The following is a 22,061-nucleotide window of genomic DNA, read 5'->3' as shown; positions in this document are numbered from 1 at the left end:
AAAGCACCAAATCTGCTTGGGCCTGAGCCTTGCTTAGGGGGTTCCTTCTTCTATAGAGAGGTGACAGTTCTTCCCCAGAATGCACACTCCCCCCTGGGGCCACAGTGAGTCTGTTTACTAAGCACATTGGGGGGGTGCAGAATTCACTGCCTGCCTGCACCTGTGCCAAGAAAACCCAGCCAGGAAACAGGGTGTCGCTTACATGGCATGTCACAAACGTGTAGCGTGTGTAGACATTTCCCCGGCATCCATGTTCCCTTGGCAGCGTGTCACAGGCCGTGCGTGACACATGCTCCAAGGAATGGGGAGGGGGAAAAGTTAGAAGAAACCGCACTCCTCGAAACAGCTTCCCCCCTTCCTGAGAGCATTGAAGCACTGGAGGACTTTTATTCTGAATTTTGGGTCCGACGTGCTGAGAACACCTATTTTTTCTTTCCTGTGGGCACGTTGGTGCAATGTCTGCAAAGGGTGCTTTCTCAGGAAGGATCACCGGTTCTTGAGAAGCAGCCCAGGCCCAGTTTCAGGCTCGTGCATGTTTTTAAACCCATTGCAAGCCACAGGCCTCCTCAGTGTTTGGCTTTTCATTTGATGGAGGGAGAGCCTCAGAAAATTTGCCCTCACGAGGGATTTCAGATTCAGGGAGGAACTAGTGTCCTTATAGTTCCCTGCCTGGGGCCTGGAGCTCCCAAATCTGGCTTCAGAATTGTCCCCTGGCTCCGAGGGGCTTTATTTTTTTTCTGCTAGCCCTCAAAATGATGGGGAGCTGGGGGGAAGAAAAGGGTTGAGAGGCAGGTGGATGGGAAAACAGTGATCCTCTGTGGGAAGAACAGGCCAGGCTCTCCTGCACTCTCCTGGTAGAAGCCAGGAGTTCCTCTTCTGCTGCTGCTGGTCACGGTCAGGGGGAAGCCAGCTTTGGAGGCTCAAGTCCCCAGACTTACCTCTGATTGCTCAAGATGTAAGTGAGTGTGAGAGAGAGAGAGAGAGATGGAGACACACACACACACAGATAGAGAGACAGAGAGAGAGAGAGAGACAGAGAGAGAGAGAGAGACAGAGAGAGAGAGAAGGAGGAAAGGCTGAAGCCAGGCACTGGTTTCTTAAGCAGCCAGAGGCCCTGGCTCCACCTTTGCCAGACAAGGTGGGTGGCACTTCCATAGCTTGGGCCTTTCTGGAGAGGAGCTGTGATTTTCAGGACTAGGGACTGAGGGCTATCCATGGAACAAGATTTGTCTCAGCAGAGCCTTGCTCTGGCGTTGGGAAATACGGAATGAGGAACTCTGAGCAAGTGTCCAATGACCTGGCATAATTCCTCTTCCTCTGTCTGCTGTCACCCAGCCCCTCGGGCAGGGCAGGGGGGTGTCCTTAAATCTCCCCGTCTTGGGCTCCAGTGGGGTGCATGGCTCTCCCTGCCAGGGCCTGTGAGCACGGAGGGGGACTTAGAGAACGGTCTTGATCAAAGCCACTGCCTCCAGGGTAGAGGTGGGGTTGGGACTGCTACTGGGGACCTCCTCTCATCCCTCCTCTCATCGGGAGACACCTGGTTGGTGTCTAAGCCCTAGGAAACAAAGCACCCTGAGGGGTTTTTCTGAGGTCTGGGGGTTATGTAATGTGTCTGCATTTTATAGTGTGGCCCAAGTACTCTATTGAGAAATATTAGCCCAAATGAAACAAAGGTGAATTTGAGTGCAGTTCACTGTAACAACAAACCCTGTCGGCCTGTGGCTTTGCAGAGTTCCCTGGCCCAGCCTCAAGCTGCTGATGTATCAAGTATGTTTCATATCCTCTCATGAAATGTGTATTATCTGTACATTAAGCCGTCTCTGTAGCCCAGCTCAGAACCATTTGGTAATTATGTGGTTAATTATGTAGGCTTCAGGAGCAAGAGTCAGAGTGATTGATCTGGATTCAAACGAATAAACAAACCAAATACACTCTTTGCCCAAACTGTCTTTGGCGTCTGTCTACACTGATCCAATTAGCTGAATTGTTGTCAGAGATGAAGACCAGGCTTCCAGGACCACAGCTGTCTCCAGCAGGGGTGGAAGCACATGGGGCTCCCAGGCCCACCTGGGTGGCACTTCCAGGTGGCTGTACCCTTCAGGTGGACCTCTCCCGAGTCCCTGCTGGGGAGATGGCCTCCGCCTGGGGCCCCAGGGACTGGCAGCCTCACCCCCGGCCTTGCTATAAACTTTGCTTCCGTGGGGTCAGGTTGGAGCTTGCCTGTCTCCTGGGCCAGTTACTGATTAAATCCTTGCAGAGCCCACAGTGCCTGACGTGGCCTGTGACAGCGCCGGGCCTGATGCACTCTGTGCTTGAGACTTTGGATCCGGAAAGCTCATAAACAAAGAAGGAAACACAAAGGCGACAGTGACCTGGCTGACGTGTGAGGGGTGGTTGGGAGGTGTCCGCCTCTTTCCTGGGGTGTACATGACCACACCTTGTCGGGGAAGGGCCGGCCTGCCCAGGCTGCGGCTGGGCCTGGCACTGCACTCCCCTTTTGCATCCAGACTTCCCAGTCCCTGTGTCTCCCTGGGCTTTCGTGGTGGCGGGCGTCGCTGACGGCAGGCATCCTGCATAAGCAGCCAGGTCCAGTGAGACCAGAGTCCATTTTGCTGCTGTGCATTTGGCTCGAATTTGATCACCTGCTAGACACGTTTGTCCACTGGAAGGGGGTTTTGTCCGTGTGCTTTGTGTCCTCTGCACCGGGGAAGTGCACACAAGCCGCTTACATTTTATTTCACCTGGTTTTGTGCACGCCTCACACAGCATGTGTGATCCGGCCGGAAAAGTCTTCTATTCGTTGACCCGCCAGGGGCTGGAGCGCAGGTGATGGTGGTGTTCTTTATTCTCAAGCCTTAATTCACCAGCGACTTGTTTTTAACTTTTCACCACTCTGCTGCTCCGACCGAAATGTTTCTGGTCTTCGAGTCACAGAGAGGGACAGAGAAGTCACCTTAATTCTCGTCAGGCTTCTTTAGTTTGGTGTTTTCTTGAGGAGAGCAGCCGTCTTCTGAACTTGCACTTGTGCTTAGTGAGCATCTAGGTGTCAGGTGCTCAGCAGAGAGCTCATCCCCATGGCGTGTTTCCACGTGAGGATCACAGTTTGTGTTTGTCCCATGGGAGTGTGTCTGCACGTGTGTGCATGTGTGCTCAGTTTTGCACTTTGTGTCGTGTGCTGCTTCTGGCCTTGGATTGATATGATGCTTATTGTGGCATTAGTACACACAACGGATTTTTTTCTCTTAATACCATTTATCATATGAAGATTTTCGAATGTATCAAAGTTGTTTCCCAGATAACTTGTCTGATCAGAGGTTGTGGAGGGGAGGAGCAGCGACAAGAGAGGAGGAAGAAAATCTAACTTCTCCGTAAACAGCAAATGTGGTCTGCCTTCCCCAGGTTGTGGTAAATAAGTACGTTTTAAGGATGGAGTATGTTTTGATGCTGCCATTCATTCGTCTGGTGCAATCTGAGATGCCCTTTCTGGCCACGGGCAAAATTGTGCCAGTCCAGGTGGAAGGGGTTTCGCTGTTTGTGGCCGGGCTTTGCTGCCGAGCTGGCGATGGAGCTGGGTGAGGTGGATGTGTGCCTCCGGCTCGGGCCCCATGGCCCGCAGGTGGCTTCTGCACAGGGCCCGCTGACTCACCTGACGTGGAGAGAAGGAGGGCATTTTGGGGGTACCGTGTATGGCAAGGCTAGGGAGAGCCTGATGGCCGCGTCACCAAAGCTGCCGTGGGTGCCTCGCTGCCAGCCTTGGGGGAGCAGGGCAGCCTCTTTCCAGGCCAGCCAAGCTTGGCCTGTGCGGATGGTGTTTTGGCAGAATGGACCTTTGAGATGGCTCAGTTATGCCTTTGATTAAGGGATTCACTGAGATTAAGCAAGGCAACCTAGTGGTTTAGGGTGCCCCCACCGTGGGGCAGAACAAACTCGGTCTCTTGGCTCTGGGTCTGGATGCAGAGGTTATGACCTGCCAGCTGTGTGACTTTTGGCGTGTGCTTTCCCTTGCCGGACTTTCTCTCCTTCTGCAGGTGGGGCAATCCTACCTCACTGACGGGACTGCTGTGAGGATTGGGAGGAATTAAGAGAAGCACGTAGTAGGGGGGCCAGCCCAGAACGGGGGTGTGACAGCTATTCCAGTTCCTGTTTTCCTAATTGCCCAGAGAGAGCTTTGTGAAACTATGTGCAAGTGGAAGGGGTTATTGCTACTTAAAAACCGGCGGTCTCCAGGGAGAAGCCTCCTGCGATGAGCAGCGCCTCTGGGGAGGTCAGGGTGTTTAGCAGATCCGGTCTGTGTGGAGGCCAGAAATCGTTGAAAGCAGTTTAAGAAAAATTCCTCAGTGGGCACAGTCAAGTTTCTTAAAAACAAAACCAAAACCAAAAACACGTAACTTTTTCTTTGTAGAAATGGGAACAGTGATGCACACATCAAATACATTCAGATAGCACAACAAGGCCCATAAGGGAAAATGAAGCGTCTCTCTCATTTCGTGTCCCCACAGCCCCTACTTCTCCTAGGGAGCCCTCTTACCCGTTCCTGGGTGTCCTTGCTGACCACTCTGGCATTTACACACAGTTCTGAGCCATGATTTCTCACTGGACAGTGTGTTTTGGAGATCATTCCAGATCAGTGTCGACACAGCTGCCTCGTTCTTTTTTGCTGCTGCGTAGTGTTCCACCGAAGAGGGGCCAGTCCCTATTGCTGCACATTTATGTTAGTCCCAATCTTTTACTGTTTTAAACAAGACACTTCCCATTTTTATTCAGTGGAATTGTTTCTGTTTTGATAAATTGAACTTTGTTTGCTTACTTCCTTGGTGGGTGTTAAACTATTTAGGCCCAGAGTTGCTTCGCAAGGGTGAGCTGACCCTCCCTCAGAGTGCGCTGTCTGGGGTCGCTGCTGCCTGGAGGCATGCTTCAGTCTGGCCCAATGTCACCAGTCAGGGAGCCCCTTAGAGGGTTTGGCTACCTGGCCCCACTAGGAGCTGAGGGCAGGTGAGCAGGGGGCTCTGACCAGTCAGACTGACCTCTGCCCCAAGGACAAGGGTCTGGGTAGCCCAGGACAGCTGTTTCCTGCTCCACCTGAGGGCATCACTTTTGTCCCCAGGCACTTCCTGCTTCCCCAGGATGGAAGCCTGTCCCTGTGGCCCTGAGGTAGAGAAAGGGAGGAAGTGAGAATGTCTTTTCCCAGCCCTTGGCCCTGGTGACAAGGCGCCCAGTGCATGCTGTAGGGCACCGAAAGAGGCCAGGCACATTCGAAAGGAACCGTTGCTGCCATTAGCAGAGCCCTACGCAAGGGTGACGTGTGTGTGTGTGTGTCTGTGTGTGCGCACGCGGCGTGCATGGAGGTGTCTGTGTCTGCTGAGACAAAGGGGACCGCAGAGCAAATATTTCTGGTGCTGAAATTGGTCTCTATTTCTTTGTTTAGTCTCTATTTCTTTGTACCTGTGACGTCAGAAGGGTTTACACCAGTGTCTGGGGTGTGCACTGAGGTGGGCAGAGAACAGCCAGACCCAGTAGAGCAGTCAGATAGACGAGCTGGGGTCCCGCCCCTGCAACTTCCTAGCTGGTGGGTGACCTTGGGCAGCTCTCCTAACCTCTGTTCTTATCTGTAAAACTCGGAAAGTGGGACTTCCTCTTAGCACTGACCCCAGGGTTAGGCGTGGTGAGGCATGGCAGTTCACTTGACAGATGGATATTACTGTTGTGGATACTTGGAAGACAAGCAGTCCCTGCCCTCCTGGAACCTGCGTTGGTGTGGTGGTGACAGACTGTAAAACACTAAGCAAATAAATATGAAATCTGCTGGGGGGTGACAGGGGCCTGAGAGAAAAGAGAGCAGGCAGGCAGGTGGCGTATTCGGGGCTTGGGAACTGGGAGCCTGTGGCTTTGCGTGTGGCAGCCAGGGAAGGGAAGGAGGTGAGGTGGTATCCAAAGGGAGAGTGTTCTAGGTAGCGAGAATGGCTAGTGCAAAGGTCCTGAGGCTGGCCTGGACTTAGAAATCACCCAGGAAAGAGGCTGGCACTGAGCAGGTGCTTTACAGTTGTCATTTGCTGCTTTCCAGCAGCTGTTACCATCTACTACAAAATACTCATGAGCGCCTAGAATGTGCCAGGCACAGGCAGCTCCTTGTCCCGTGGAGCTTTCATTCTAATGCCTCTGGTGTGCGTGAGCGTGTGCGTTTGTGTTTAACCCAGTTCCCTCCCAATATATAGTGAAGAATAGCATTGGAGCAATGCTTTAAGAGACTCATAAACGAAAAGCCCAGCAAAACTTTCAAAAACGAACTCTTTTTGTCCAGACCGTGTTGCAAGGGTCCCAGGATCCAGACATACTAATCTTGGAATTTGCCTGCAAGGCAGAGGCGAGGGGAAGTGTGTTGCCCGAAGACCCTTACAAATGACTCAGCGGCAGGGCTGGGGCTCACACCCAGGCCTCCTGCCTCCCAGCACCTTCCGGTGCCTTCCTTTGTCATTGGCTCTCCTGCTTTCAAGTTGCTGTCAGAAATATTATCAAGAAAGCACATAAACAGATTAGGCTGAGTAAACTCACTTTGGAAGGAAGCAGAAGAGCTGAATTCTCCGGTTTCTAGCACTGAGGCGGGGCAGCTGATGTTTCCCTGGGGCTGGGCTGGCTCGGAGGGGGTCACCAGGAGAGGAGAGATAACACTTGAACTGGTGGTAGTTTCCTGGGTGTCCTGGGCCAGCCCCAAGCTCTTGGAGGCCCAGAAATACTGCCATTCAGAGCGCAGTCTGTGAAAGCCCACCGCCTCTGGTTTCGGCTCACTGTCCAGCCCAGGTCAGTCTGATTGCTGGCACACACTCATGCGGGGCTCAGTGGGCAGCAGTGCTGTTCGTGTGGACGGGGCTGGGTGCAGCCAGGGCAAGCTAGCTACTGCGACAACCAGCCCCCACACCTGGCTGGCTTCACGTAACATGGTTTGTTTCTGGCTCCTGTCACAGTCCAGTCTGGGTTTCTGCCTCCTGGGGGGCCTCACTGGGTCAGTGTGGGGAGAGGCAGTGAGCACCAGGTGGAGCCTTTTGTGGGCCTGTTTGGTCCCTTGACCACAGCTCAGTCACTTAGCTCTCCCGTGTACAGAGGAGGCTGGGGCGGGGTGAGCTGTGTCCACGACCGAGGAGACCATGGCCTGATGACAGTTCTCCCCCAGGCCAGGGGGGCCACCACAGTGTCTGGAGGTCTCCAGGGTACCAGAGCAGAGCTGTTTCCCTGGAAAGGACATTCACGTGACATGGTCTCTTCCGGCTTCTGGGTTTGAGCGTGGTGGCAGGTCAGGGAAGTTTGCAGTCTTCTCTCTTGGGGAATAAATAGGATAAGCGAACCTACTGCAAGGCATGGGGCACCGCACTCCTGGCTACACTGACATTTATTGCCTGCCTGTTGTGTGCCAGCCACAGTGCCCTGCTTTTCCATGCAACCCCATGAGGTAGGCAGCATTAGCCCCATTTTACAGATGCTGCACCGGGGGGATTGGGAGTAGATGGAGTTCAGAAGCAAAGGCAGGTCTGCCCCACGCTCGAGTGTGCGTGTCCATGGATGCGTGTGCACTTGTTGGATATACTGTACATAAAGGGGTTCAGCCCTTTGCAGAAACATCTTAGTTGAAAGTCAGTGAATTTGTCAGTTTACTGTTTGCCATTGTTTGGCAGACATTCCTCTGTGAATTTGTCAAGTGAGTTCAGGGAACTGGCATTGGAAAGCGAATGCCAAGGACTCGTAAAGGGTAAGCATCAGGTGCTAGTTTGTGAATCGAATACCAGATACTGTGTGTACAAATGGAGTTCCCAGGTACTGCATTTGCAAAGGGGGTGCTCCCAGCCACCCTGTATGTGCAAATGAGTGCTCCTAGGTACTGCACTTATAAAGTGAATAGTCCAGGTACTACGCTTGCAAAGTCAGACATAATCTTTGCTCCCCAAAGGCTCACAGTTAAAAAGGGGTACACCATAAACTGTGATACACTGTAGAGCAAAGCACATGTGCCTTGTCTGCTCTTTGGAGGAAGGAAGAAGTGCTGTCGTGGGGGCAGGTGGTTTTAGGAGAGACTTCATGAGAGACACATCTGCACAGACAGAGGTAGGGTTGGGTCGAGCAGAGATGGGGATGGGGTCAGGGGTGGGGATGGGCAGAGGGAGAGCAATGAGCCGAGGAAGAGGGGCCAAAGCAGCTGGGGCACATTCCAGGTGGTTTGTGACATTCTCCCTGAGTGACAGGCACCTGGGCAGCATAAGGTAGTGTAGGGGTACAGATGGAGGGAGGATTGTTTCCCGGAGTGGGGGCCACGAGGCAGGGTGAGGTTAGTGTTGGGTTCACCAAGGCACGTTTGAGCTGGGAGGACCTTGCTCGTGATGCAGAGAGATGGGGGAGTGGCCACCAGGGGAGCCTGGGATACCCCTGAACGGAAACTGCGAAAGTGCAGGGACCTAAGTCACCAGGGCCAGGTGTTAGTCACAATAGTGACCAGTGCAGCAGCCACTCAGGAGTGTTCTTTTTGCCAGGAGCTGTGCCGGGTGGTCCCCACAACAGCCCACCATCGTGCTGTTGCTCTCTGCATTTCACAGGTGGAGACGCTGAGGCTCCCTTTCAGCAGACGGCCTTTGCTAAAGGAATGGGTGAATGAAGGAAGGAGTGAGGCCTTTGCTGGTGTCCAGTTGGGAGGGCCTTCCTGCTGGAGGGGGCTAGGGAAGAGCCGCATTCAGATCCCCACCTGCCACTTCCTTGTGCTCCTGCATGTCTCTGGCCTTGCGTGTGCCAAGCATGTCACATCACTTCCTTCTCCAGGGCTGGTGAGGCCAAAAGAGAGAGTGGAGTGTGTGCAGCAGACCCCACATGTTGCCGGGTACACGGCCCCCGCAGCCAGCCTGGGGGTGGACACAGGCCCAGGAGTTCCTGGCCCACGGCTGTGCCCGTGAAGCTGCCTGGTCTGGCCTGCCAGTCTGGAGCTCCCGATGGGTTGCCATCAGAGACTTCTGATGCTTTCTGAGTCCCGGACCTGAAGTCTCCGCCGTAAGCTTTGGCTCGAAGGGCTCCCCTGCTGGAATCTTTGCTGGAGGTCTGGTGGGAAGGCCCAGCTGGCCCTCTGTCTCTGGAGAAGCTGGCACCATCGGGCCAAGGCCCAGGCAGGAGTGGTGCTCTGCTGCGTGTCTGCGGTGGGGTCCTGGGCTGGTGGCTGTGGAGTGGTGGGGGCAGGACTGTCCCATTGAAAAGGGGAAATGACTTGTGACATCTGTTCAGTGCTCTTATTGGCTTGTGTTTCATGACCTTGTGACTGAGGCTTCCTTTGGGGCTGGGAAAATGAAAGAGTTTGAACTGTTTCAGCAGTCCAGTGGCTACTGGGCTTGGAGATCCAGGCAGGGTCAGCCTCGGGGTCAGATGGATCAGGGGTGACTGCAGGACAGAGGCGGTAGTTTCCTCCAGCCATGCCGAGTCCTTGTTTGTACAGTTCGTGTTCACACCAGCCCCGGAGGCTCCAGCTGCAGGTGGGAAAACGGAGGCCCTGAGAGCTCCAGGCTACATAACTGGAACCCAGACCCCCAGGCTCCGGAGCCAGAGGTCTTCCCCACAACGCCATGCTGCCTCCTGGCCGGGCTGGGACACAGGAGCCTGGGCAGTGAGGACTAATTGCCAGCAAGACAGTGGCAACAACAGCGAACACTGACACAGTGCTTACTGTCTTGAGCCCTTCATGTAGATGAGCTTGTTTCATCCTCTCGTTGCCCCTGTGAGGCCTTGTTGTCATTGTCCCATTTTCCAGATTAGCAAACTGAGGCCCAGAGTGAAGAGGTCCCTTCTTATCGAGCTATTAATGCTGGAGCTGGGATTTGAACCCAAGCCATCTTGCTCCAGAGTATAACTGCATGTGGCCTGTGAGCAGGGCTCGAGAGCAGAGGGTCAGAAAGGCCCTAGTGGCCAGGGCTGGCTGTGCTCTGAGAAGTGGGCCTTGCAGAAGGGGGAGGGTGTGGACAGAGCATAACATTTCACCCTGCGGGGTTCGGCCATCTCTGCAGACCCACCCCTAGAAGAGCCGTGGCAGAGGTTTGTTCCTCACCTGCCCTTTGTTGATCTTGGGGTAGTGAACTTGTTCTCTTGGAGCCTCAGTTTACTTGCCTGAGATGGCCTGACTCCGAGCAGCTGCCCGTCAGAGCTGGCTGTGATGACTTGACCACGGTGAGCTTGAAGTCCAGAGTCCGCCGCGGAGCACGCACCCTGCCCTAGCAGCCCTCTGACTCAGCCCCGCACCCAGGGCTTCGGCACAGCACCTCTCCCCTCTGCTGCCATGCCGGCCCGGCCCCTGGAGCCTCCCCTGACCCCCCCCAGGAGTGAGGGCTCGCTCCTGCAGCACCGTACTTCCCCAGCTGGGAGGCAGTTGTCTTCTCTCCTGCTCTGCACGTCCACACTTACACATTAAAACCAGAATAATCGCAGGGATAACGATGATTTTATAAAACAAAGGAGGACACCCAGAACCCCCCATATGACTCTTTCGGGGTGTAGCCATCTACGCATTTGCTTAGATGACTACCTTTGACACACACGGGATGTGGTCTTACTCATAAATGTGAGGTCATTTTTATACTTTATCTCAAAGAATTTTAACTTCGGCTCTGTTGCTATTGGGGACCATCCTGGGCATCGCAGGACGTTGAGCAGCGTCCCTGGCCTCAGCCCACCAGATGTTTGTACACGGCTCCCCTCAGTTGTAACAGCCAAAAGTACCCACAGCCATCACCACTTGTCCCCTGGGGGGCAACTTTGCCAGCTTAGAACCCCTGCGGTAACTCATTTAACAGTCTACCCACCCCGAGAGGTTCCCTGGGACAGAGTGGCCCTGGCCGTGGGCTGGCCTGGGGCAGAGCTTGGAGCCCACGCTCCTGCCCTGCCGTCACCTTGCTTCTTTGGAAACAGGCACAGAGGCAGTGACCAGGAAGTGTGTGGGGCTGCAGCAGCCCTGATCTCTGTGTGTGGCGTGGCTTGGGGCCGAGAGCCAGCAGGGACCCTGGAAGGAAATCCTGCCGGCCAGGGCTTCGGCAAGTTCCCCACACTTTTGATTCCTCAGATTGACCTCCCTGCTGGTGCTGCCTTCACCTGATGACTCAGGACTTCAGAGATCTGGATTGTTGAAAGGGGAATTGCATCATGCCAATAGAAAAAGCGAGAAAAACCAGCATTAGAAAGTTACGATGTGAGGAAAATGACTTTGAAACCTGCTTCTTGCATCCTGTCTGAAATTAAAGCATTTGGGGGGATCGGGTGGGGGAAAGGGTGCTGCGAAGGGAGGGAGTGGGCCAGGGTAGGTGACCTGGCTACGTGCCCTTCTAAAAAGGCCACCTGCTTGACTCAAGCCCCATGCAGGGCAGTACACTGGGTCCTCCCGCTTTTTGAGCTAGTTGAACCCCACCATAAAGAAAGGTATAAAAGAGAAGCTTCTGAAGTATGTGTGGGTCCTGCCAGCAGGTGCAGCGAAGGGGCCAGGGTCTTAGGTCAGCGAGTGTTATGAAGAGCAGAGGTCAGGGGGCTCTTTTAATGCCCCAATGGTAGGCAGAGTGCCCTCTGAGTCAGGGGAGCCGAGCCCTGGCTGGGCGCTCTTGTGTAGGACACCCCCAGATCAGCATTCAGGGCAGTTTTGCCTGAAGGGGTCTGCGCTGCCAGCTGGGGAGCAGCAGACACTTTGAAGCCCCTGGGCCGAGGCGGAGGTGCTAAAGACCCTGCCTCCCCAGGTCAGCCCGTTCCCAATGGGGTCTGGCTGGGATTTTGGATTCTGACACTTCATGTTAGGCCAGGTAACGTGCTCAGTGTCTTCATCTGCAAGCTGGGAATAACAGTAGCCGCCTCCCAGAGTTGTCCTAAGAATAGAGCAGATAAGACCTAGAAAGTAGAGTGCCAGGCATAGGATCAGTGCTCAGTAATGCCCCCTTTGCCATCACCACCAGTTTTACCGTGGCTGCCGCCTCTGCCCGCCTACATGTATGCTTCTTGCTTAACTGAACTTATTAAAAAACTTTTTTAAATTTATTGATTTCAGAGAGAGAGAGGGGAAGGGGGTTGGGGAGAGGGAAACTTCCATTTGTTGTTCCACTTACATGCATTCGTTGGTTGCTTCTCGTATGTGCCCTGACCAGGAGTCAAACTCACGAACCTTGCTGTGTCAGGATGAGACTAGTCAGCTGAGCTGCCCGGCCAGGACCTAACTGAACTTCTTGAAGGCGGGGTCCTTTTCATCCAGGCATACCTGATACCTGATGTCAGTAGAAGACTTTGGCTAAATGCAGCCTGCCCTCTATAACCATGGGTTTGGCATCTGCAGATTCATCCAACTGTGGGTCAAACATATTTTTTAAAAAATTACATTGTTGCTGTCATTACTGTGTGGTTAGGCCTACCAGGGTTGTGATGGTTCAGTCTGTACTGAACCTGTAGACTTTCTTCTCCTGTCATTATTCCCTGAACAGGGCAGTGTAACAACTACTTATGTTGCATTTACATTGTGTTGGGCATTGCAGACAATCTAGAGATGACTTAAAGTATATTGGATGAAGAGCATCTGTCACGAGCAAATACTGCACCATTTTATGTAAGGTACTTGAGTTGAAAACCCTTGGATTTCAGTATCTTCTGCGGATTGTGGAGCCAATCCCCTGCAGATACTGAGGGACGACTGTAGAGGTGCTTCTGTGAGGCATCTCAGGGCCTTTGAAGGGACAGAAAAGCCTCTGAGGTTTTCTAGGAAACCCTGGCTCTGTCTGGTGACTTTGGAGCTGTCCTGTTGGGAGAACTTCCAGGGCGTGACCCGAGGCACCTTGGGCACCGAGACCTGGAGTGGACCCTCAGCTCTGGCCCCAACCCCAGCTTCCATGGCCACGTCTCGAGCAGGAAAGGAACTGCAGTTGGGAGGCTTGAGATATTATTGGTAGTTTTCACTCAGCTTTCAGCAGCAGTGCTTGGGAAATAAGATTTTGATCTTGGGAAATATAATTTAAAAACCGAATTGAAAGTTGCTTTTATTTTCTCAACAATATTGACCCTGACACCTGCTCAGGGCCTGCATGGTGGTGGCCAGTCTGAGCGTGCCAGCGGGCACGCCACTCAGGGAACTTCCAGGGGCCACACGTGTGTGTATTTCATAGCCCTTTGCTCTCGAGCAGGCTTTCTGCCTGTGACGGCAGAGCGCCCCGTGTAGACAGAGCCCAGGAAGGCTCTCTTTTTGCGGGGCAGCTCACGGTGTCGGTGTTGTGTCGGCCTCACTCTTGCTGCTGGTGGTGGTGCTGCTGCTAGGGGAGCAGGCTTCCTCCTTGGAACCCTGAATATTGAGAACTAATCCCATTGGCAGGGGCTTCGGAGCTTCAGTCTGGTCGTCCCGTCCCAGTGTTCCCATCCCAGTGTGGGTGGAAGCCTCTGTCCTCCCTGCTGGGTGAGGACTGGGAGCTGAGTCCCCACCAGGTCCCCTGTGGAGCTTCCGAAGAGGTGAGGCCTGGCTTCCTGGCCATTCAGGAAGGACGAACGCTCCATTCTGGTCTGCTCTTCTCGGTGCCCTGTGGCCAGTGGGGACTGTAGGGGAAGATGCAGGCCTTTCTTCAGGGTTGGTGTGGGCAGGCAGCGTCCCTTGCCGTAGCTCCTGTCCTGTCACCCCATCAGTGTTGCCGCTCCTTCCCCTGTCCCTTCAGGCCTAGGAGTGGGAACATACGGGGTAGAAATGGGGTAACCAGCTGTCCTGGCGTGCCTGGGACTGTCCCAGGTGTTTGCAGTCAAGTTCTGTGTTCCAGGAAGCCCCTCAGTTCCAGGCAGTCTGGGACAGTTGTCACCCTGGGTAGAAAAACCTTCTCGTGTGCTCTCACTGTGCTCTGCCCACACCTTGCTATGTTGTCCTTTTGTTACAGTGTCTTCCAACGAGACCATCTTGTGTCTGCCATCTGTTTCTTCCCAGGGCCCTGGCTGATGCACCAGGAGCTTCAGGGGGATGAAGTTGCTTTCAGAGCCTCTTTTAGAGTTTATAGGAATCAAACAGGCCGTAATGCTAAACATAGGGAAAAAAATTAACCTCTCGTTTTTGAACCCTTTCCTGGAAGTGTGTTCCCTGGAAAGACAACTGTGATGACTCTGTGGAGGACAGATGTGCGACCACAATGACAACGACAGCGACGGTGGTGACGGCAGCCGTGGCCCTTCATTTGCCCACTCACTGCGGGCTCGTGTTAAGGGCTTTGATGCACTATCAGGCCAATTATTAGGACAGTCCTGTGAAGAGTTTCCACGGCGAGGAAACTGAGGCTTATCGAGGAGGTGAATTTGCCCAAGGCTCAGGGCGGGCGAGAGGTCAGGCCGGGGAGTGAGCCCCGAGGCAGCTCTCTGAGAGCCGCCTCTGCTTACTGACAGGTGCTCTGCACCCCAGGCCACGCCAGACCAAGCGCACACTTTCGCTGCTTCTGGCTTGGACGGGGTGTCCTATTGGGTGCGCAGGCAGCAGGTCTGATGTCTCCTACCTCCTCTCATGTGGCAAGGCAGGGTTGTGTGCGTGGAGCGACCAGTTTTGGCTTTGCTGAATGCAGCTGCGGCCAGTACTGGAAAAACATTAGTCTCTCCTTTCCCTTTTCCACCCCTCCCCCTTTACAATTTTCATAATTAGAATCAGAGTCAGGTAGAGTTGGAAGAGAACCTGCAGGTCATCTAGTTCTGGGATGGCAAACATGACACAGGTGTTGCCACTCTTCACTGCCTTGCCCAGGGTAGACATGGCTAGTCGATTCTGGCACAATCAATCCTCCCCTGTGACCCTGGAGACAGGCACTACTAATCAATTGTTGTTGGCATGTAACACTTCCCCCACAGTGTAGGTTAGGAAGACCTCGAGACTAGAAGTTAAATGACTCTTAGTGAAGCAAATGGGGTTGTGGAGCCTGTTCCACAGCAGGGAGTTAGTTGAGAGATGACTTTGGGTTAAAAGTTTGACATCTAAGCAAAGTGTGGTATAGGGGGAAGGACATGGGTTTAGCATAGCAGTTCATGGATCTGGGCCTAAATCCGGGTTCTGCTTCTTACTGGTTGTAGCTTCAGGCAAGTCACGTGACTTCTTGGAGCCTGGTCTGTGAAACTGAAAATTACAATGCGCACATCCCTGGGTTGTGAGGAATTGGTGACGTAGCCTGTTTGCCCGGCATCCAGCAGAGGCTGATCCAGGCCTGGTGTGGGGGCACTCACTCTGGCAAGAGGCGGGGAGGCCGTGTGGACGAGGCCCTGCCCTCAGGGAGCTCGCAGCCCCCCCGAGAAGACAGGGCCCGACTCAAGGAAGGCTGGTTTTCTCCCTCTTTCCTTTGTAGAAGCCTATGAAATTGTACTGTCATTACCAATTTTGGGAGGCTTTTGAAAAAACTTTTTTTCTTTTTAAGAACTCCTCTGTCTCATCCACTTACATTTTGGCCGATTTATGCTTCCCACGACTTGCCCTGGGAAGTGATGTACTTTTGCTTGTATTCCTGGTCTTGTTTCCATTCTCACATCAGGGCAGTTGGTCGGTGAGCCTGGCAGTCACAGTCACAGTGACAGAACCTTCCCCACCGAACGGACAGGCCAGGACACTGGACCTCAGACTTTTTTGGAGTGATATACTCCTTTTGAAAATTTGATGAAACATGTGGATCCTTCTGCCGGCAAAATGGTAAGATGGTAAGATGAATGATAAAATGGTAAGATAAAAATGTGGCATCTGTAATATAGGCATTCTTAATGGATTCTACCCCCCTTTCCAGGTTATAAACCAGGCAGGGGGCCTGTGACACTTCACTAGCAGGAAATGGAACTTTGTGTGAAAATAAACACATAAATGATTTTAACAAATGTTTAAATGTTTCATTAAGTGTGAAAGATCAAGATTTTTATTCAGTGTTCTCCTTTGGCTGGGCAAGTGCGTTTGTCCACATAGCATTTTCTAATGCTTGTTGAGCTGTGTTTAGTCTTCTTGGTTATGGTGCAATATTTTTTTCTTTTATCCTAGGGTTTCAAGGTTGGCACTTCTCGCCCCTAAAATGTTTAAGATTTAGAACGGTTCTTCACTCTTTGATAAGGCAGAACGCAGCGCCGCGGACGTGCTGTGGTGGAGCACAGGGTGATTCCGCCCACATCGCAGATGGTGGCTCCGCGCTCAGCCCGGCCGGGCACTCAGAGAGCTCTTGGGCCCCCTCACCTCCCCGACCTGTAAAGCTGGGAGACAGAATGACCACAAACCCCTGGTGGTCAAGGATTAAAGAATAGCCAACATGTAAAAAAAATAGGCCCAGAGAATATTCAAATAGGACATGGTGGATTTTGAATTTGATCACCTTGAATTTGACTCAGAAATATGGATCCTTTGCATTGTAAGAGGTTGTTGGTGTTTCTGTGGAGTCTGTATTATGGAGGCTGCCTGGCAGACTCAGCTGGAGTGAGCCAAGGCCCCGTGTGAGGAGCCGGATGCACACGGTTCCAAAGTGCTCCTTCCCCCAGGCACAGAAGACTAAGGAAGGAGGCTGACCAGCAAGGGTCTTCCTTGGTTGGTAGCATGTAAAGGGACCCTAGTAAACGAGTTCCCTCCTTGTCTTGGACTCTTCCCGAGTTAGCCAGGTGCCCGTCTTTAGCCACTCCCTGGAATGAAACATGATAAATGACTGGAGAGAGAGAGTTCTGTGGGACCATTTCAAATTTAGACATGAAATTTTGCTGGGATGATTTCTTTGCCACTGAATTTTGCATTTGCCTGTTCTTAAGCCAAAAAAAGGAGTTGAACTTGCCCTTTTGTTTGCTTCATTACTCCCACCACTTTTGCCAATTTGGTGGGATGTGGTTGTGTGTGTGTGTGTGTGTGTGTGTGTGTGTTGATGACTCTTAACTTTTTTTTAAAGTGTGCTGCCTGCATGGAGGCCTCTCCCCTTCCTGAAGATGGGCTGCCAAGGGCTGGCTGGGTGAAACAATGGGATCCACCGTTTCTTGAGTACCTACCATGCGCCAGGCACTCATCTCATCCTCACAGCAATCCCCTCGGCTGGGTAGTGTCCCTATGTTACTGGACTGGGGACAGCCCCTCTCCTCCAGGGTCACACAGCTGCAGGTTATGGAGCTGCGATGAACACCCAGCCCAGGTCAGGCTGACTGGAGCCCGTGGCCTTTGTCCTAGGCATGACACTTCTCCTGTGATCTCAAGAGACTTCTTGTGTGTTCTTTATGTCCCCACCCTTACAAGATTCCACTTAGGGAAAGAGAAGTAGGTGGTGTTTGGATGACAAGAAAAGACCTGGAGAGTTCTGTTTCTCCAGCTCAGCAGCTTCCCTGCTGAGCTCAGGTGGGCCCAGGACTGCCTCACCCTCCTGGTCACTGGTTGGGGTGGCCTTCTCCTGGCTACCAGCTGTGGGACGAAGTTAAGGCTCCATCTGCCTCACCCATGTGACCTCCCAGGACAGCTCTGGCCAGTATGTAAAGGAAGGGGGAGTATAGAGAAGGCACCTTTCTTATCAGTCTGTTTCACAGGTGAGAAAGCGGAGGCTCCAAGGGGTGGGTGGCCCGGCATGTCACTCAGAGAATGAGGGGAGGATCCAGGCTGAGCCTGAGCTGTTCCTAGGAGGTGTTTGTAGCCTGTTGACCTGGAAGAGGTACATCTCAGGGTTGGTGTCATAAGCTGGAGGTGTACACCTGCCAGCATCCTCCTAGAATCAGCTTTGTGCCAGGAGACTGAAGAACGGATCTAGTCACTGAAGTCACGTCTGATCTGGGGGGGCCTTTTGAGATCATCTAGGCTGATGTTTTTATTTTGCAGTTGGGCAAACTGAGGCCCAGGGGGAGAGACTGCCCTGGTTGTCAATCCTCCCCCAGGACGGCTTCTGGTTTTCTCACTTTATCTGCTCCTTGGTAACACTGTCTGTCTTGTTTATTGAGGCATTTGAGATTCTGAGTGTTTTTTTTTTTTTTTAATTTTACTTACTTATTTTGAGAGAGAAGGGAAGGGAGAGAGGAAGAGAGTGAGAGAAACATCAATGTGTGGTTGCCTCTTGAAAGCCCCTTACTGGGGACCTGGCCCACAACCCAGGCATGTGCCCTGACTGGGAATCAAACCGGTGACTCTGTGGTTCACAGGCCGGTGCTCAATCCACTGAGCCACAGCAGCCAGGGTGAGATTATGAGTGTTTTTACTGTGGTAAAATATACATAACATTTATCATTTTAATCATGTGTAGGTGTACGATTCACTGGCAGTAAGTACATTCACAACATGACATTACCGTTTCCACTGCCTATACCCAAAACTTGTCGTCATCCCCAACGTAACTCTGTACCTGTTAAACACTAGATCCCCCTTCCCACTCTCTCAGCCCCTGGCTGCCTCTATTCTAGGTGCCTCATGTAGGTGGAATCATACAAAACTGTTCTGCTGTGTCTGGCTTATCTTGCTTAGAATAATGCTTTCAAGGTCCACCCATGTTGTAGCATTAATCAAAATGTCATTCCATTTTTATGGCTGAATAGTATTCTACTGTATGACTAGACCGCATTTTGGGTGTCCATTCATCCATTCACAGATGCTTGGGTTGTTGCATGAAACTTCTGGCTCTGTGGTTACTGCTGCCATGAATCTGGGGGCAAACCTCTGTCAGAGTTCCTGCTTTCAGTTCTTTTGGACATATACCTAGGAATAGACATTTATTTTTTAAAGACGTTCATCTCCCTCTCCCCCACTACATTGGGAACTTGGGCTCATCATAGAATAATTAGAAAATACAAATACAAGAAGAAAATAAAATTTCCCCAGTGCTAACGCTGATATTTTTCTAGGACGTTCATTTGTGTGTGCCGTTTCCCCACCCACACGGCATTATGTCGTATATGCGCAGTCTTTGGTAGTATGGGATGGACCTTCATTTGGAAATACAAAAACCTTTGTGGAAGGCACTGGGGCAGAGGGAAGAGGTCTCTGTGACCCAGCTGAGTGTTCACCATCTCCAGGAAGCATCCCTCGTGGGTGCAGGATACGTCCCCCTGTCTGTGACTGCTACGTCCTGCTTCATCTGTTCTCTTCCCTGTTATCTGCTCCCTATATGGACTGACTCCTGACAGTGCCGCCCCGCACAGTGCCTGGTGGTGGTTGGCACGCAATAAATATTTGTTCAATGAGTGAATAAAGAAATGGCTGAATGAATGGAGTGAAATGAACAAGTGAGGTTGGTGAGTAGCAGTGGGGTCCTCTTGGCTGGCAGGGCCCATTGGCTCATCGCCTGTAGCAGGCACGTTGGGAAGAGCAGCTTTAGCTCAGCGAACCGTCCCTCTTCCGAGTCCTCGCTCACATCTGTGGTGAAGGCAGTCCTGGGCCCCTGTAGCAGAGGCTGTCCCTGAGCAGCTGGGTGCACACAGTACAGTTTACTCCCAGCGGTGGGGCCGTACGTGTTCTCCCACTGCACAGGTGTTTGCTGAGGGTGTCCTGTGTGCCAGGTGCTTGGCTGGGGGCTGGCCTGTGAGGTGACCAACACAGGGTCCCTCCTCGAGGACCTTGCATTCCTGAAGGGGAGACACCCTTGCACAAAAGCACACGGTAATTTCACGCAGTAAATAAGTGTGATGAAGAAAGATACCTGTTTTTCTTTTTCTTGTCTCTTTTTTATTCATCTCTCTCTTATTTCATAAAAAAAGAAATCTATTTGGCTTGTTTTTTCTTTGTTGTTGTTGTTGATTGGCAGCCAGGGATGTATGTACAGTTATAGGGTTCGAATCCCAGCTCTGCTGCTCGCTAGTAGTGATCTTGGCAATGATGTTAAGCTTTGTGAGCCCTAGTTTTCTTGTCGAAAGATGGTGGTGTGCCTGCCTCCTGGGGTTGTAATTAGGCTTGGTGGTGACGTTGCTCATGAAGCACAGTGCCTGGCACATTGCGAGGTCTCAGTGCTTGCTGCTGTTGGCATTATGAACCTACCATCGTTAAATAATGAGGCTGCCAGCTGCATGGTTTTAAAGTGACAAAGCCGGCCCCATCCAAAGGATTGGCTCGCTGGAGAGGGGCTAGTAGGGTGTCGATGTAGCATCATTTTCCTCATGCTTTGGCCGCATTGAATTGGTGCAGAACCCCGTCCCTGCGTCAGATCGTCTCCTCCTGGGAACGGGAACAAAAGGGGCCAGCTTTGAAAGAGGCCCTTGTTCCCTCGCCCAGCTCGGGGGAAGCCAAGGCCAGTGTCTGCAGCCAGTTCAGGAGTTCTGTGGCGGGGCCGGCTCTTCCCTTTCTCCTGTGCCTCTTTGGGGCCAGTCTCTGGTTAGCTGAGATGACCGGATCATATAGGAAAAGAAACAGAGACAGAAACCCCCAAACTGCCCTCTGAGGCGCACTTGGCCTTGTAGGGCAGGGACAGGGACCTTCTCTGGCACAGAGAGTTTCTCTAATGGAACAGGTTTCCAGTTTGTCAGGCAACGGGCTTGGTGAGGTTGCGCTGTGCTGTCTGGCCTGTGTGGCCCAGCCCAAGTGTGGGTGTTGGACTTGGACCTGTGTTTGCTTCCTGTCCCTGCCACTCACCATGGGGGCTGGGTGAGTCCCTCGGTGTCTGTGTGTGCCATGCCTCGGGTTCCACCTGCACAAGAGGCACACGGCACCCGTGGCCTCTTCAGGGAGTGGGGGACTGGGCGAGCATGTGCAGGGCTGGGGCTTACCACACAGTAGCTCCAGCGATGCTGACCCCCAGCCCGGGAGCCACTGCCACCCCTCAGCACCCTATGAGGAGGCAGGGGGATTTGAATGCTGTTCCTCAAAATGCCATTTCTACCCAGGGTCAGGTCTGGGAAGAAGAGGGATTTAGTGTTTTCCCTTCCTGGGCCTCGCTTTTTGCTCTTGTGGGCCTGGGACCTGGTGAGTAAGACTGTGACAAGCATAATAGGGGGCACTCCATGGCTCTCTGGAGTCTGAGGTAACAAAAAGAGGCAGGGGCTGGGCGTGGGGAGAGGCCGTAATTCTTCTTCCCCCCAGGTCAGCTCAGCTCCAGTGTCTGAAATGAGCTAAAGCGGGCTCATACCCTCCCCCAGCCACCCACTTGCACTCTCAGGCAATGTGCTGTGCCCTAGAAGCATAGACATGCTTGCACCAGCCTGGCCTCCAGTCCCAGGCCTGTTCTTCCCTCTCCTCCCAGTATGGAGTCTTCTGCACGAGGTAGGGCAGGGGCATAGTGAGGAAATGCACCCAGCGCCTGTGCGCTGCCTCCTCCTTGCGTGTCGGGGGCTTCTCACTTGGAGTTCAGGCATTGTGCCTGAAGCATGCACTTAGAGAGTACCTACTGGGTACCAGGCATTGCGCCAAGGCTGGGGAGAGAGCACCGAGGACAGTTGGATCTAATGCCCCGTGTGACTCGGACATAAACAAGGGTGACAGGAGCTTGTGTAAGGTGCCAGGCTCCCCAGGAAAAAGCTGCTGATCAGAAGGGGTAGACTTGGGCGAGGCCGAGAACACGGGAACAGCACTCCAGGCTGAGAGAGGCGGTGGCAGAGCCTGGAGGCGTGGCAGGTCCAGGGGAGGGAAATGCTACTTGCACCAGGAATGTGTTGAGCGGGTTGGGCCCTGGTGAGCTGTCCTGTGTGCTGGGCTCAGGACTTTGGACTTGAACATGGAAGCTGAGTCCTTGGAATGACCCCGAATGTCTAGTTCCTTCCTTTTCAGCCTTGAAAACACCTCATTCTTTGCCCTGACTCTTGATCATCCTTAGGCCTGAGAACCTGGGAAAGGCTGAGCTGGTGACCAGGGTGGGGCTTAGTTCACTGCCAATGACGGAAATGGCCACTCCCACATCTTGTAGTATTGGAGGAGAAACTCGAAGGGGCTGGCCCTTGAGGTCATTCTGGACCAGAAACCTTTAGGCCCAAGATGGTGGAGAGAACTGTCTGGTGTTGGAAGTACTAGGATTAGCCTGCCATAGTGGAAAGGCCCCCGGGGCTAGTGATCAGAGCAGCAATGCAGGAGTTCACCCTGGGCTCTGGCACTTGCCAGCTGTGTGCCCCTGGGCAAGTAGCTTAACCTCTTTGAGCTCTTGTTTCTCATCAGTAGAATGGGGTGAGTAGTAGTATCA

The 22,061-nt window shown here is 52.9% G+C and overlaps 1 protein-coding gene across 1 annotated transcript in view; it reads left to right on the top strand.

The window, feature by feature from the left end:
- LOC123806167 (c-Maf inducing protein) overlaps positions 1 to 22,061 on the top strand; it is a 227,111-nt gene that overhangs the window by 1,647 nt on the left and 203,403 nt on the right. The gene's annotated exons all lie outside the window — the stretch shown is intronic.

Source organism: Phyllostomus hastatus, unplaced genomic scaffold (assembly GCF_019186645.2).
Source record: "Phyllostomus hastatus isolate PE091 unplaced genomic scaffold, TTU_PhHast_1.1 phas_scaffold_345, whole genome shotgun sequence".
In the NCBI taxonomy this organism is placed as follows: Eukaryota; Metazoa; Chordata; class Mammalia; order Chiroptera; family Phyllostomidae; genus Phyllostomus; species Phyllostomus hastatus.
The sequence above is the reverse complement of the archived record's forward strand: the minus strand, read 5'-3'. Positions and strand labels throughout refer to the sequence as shown.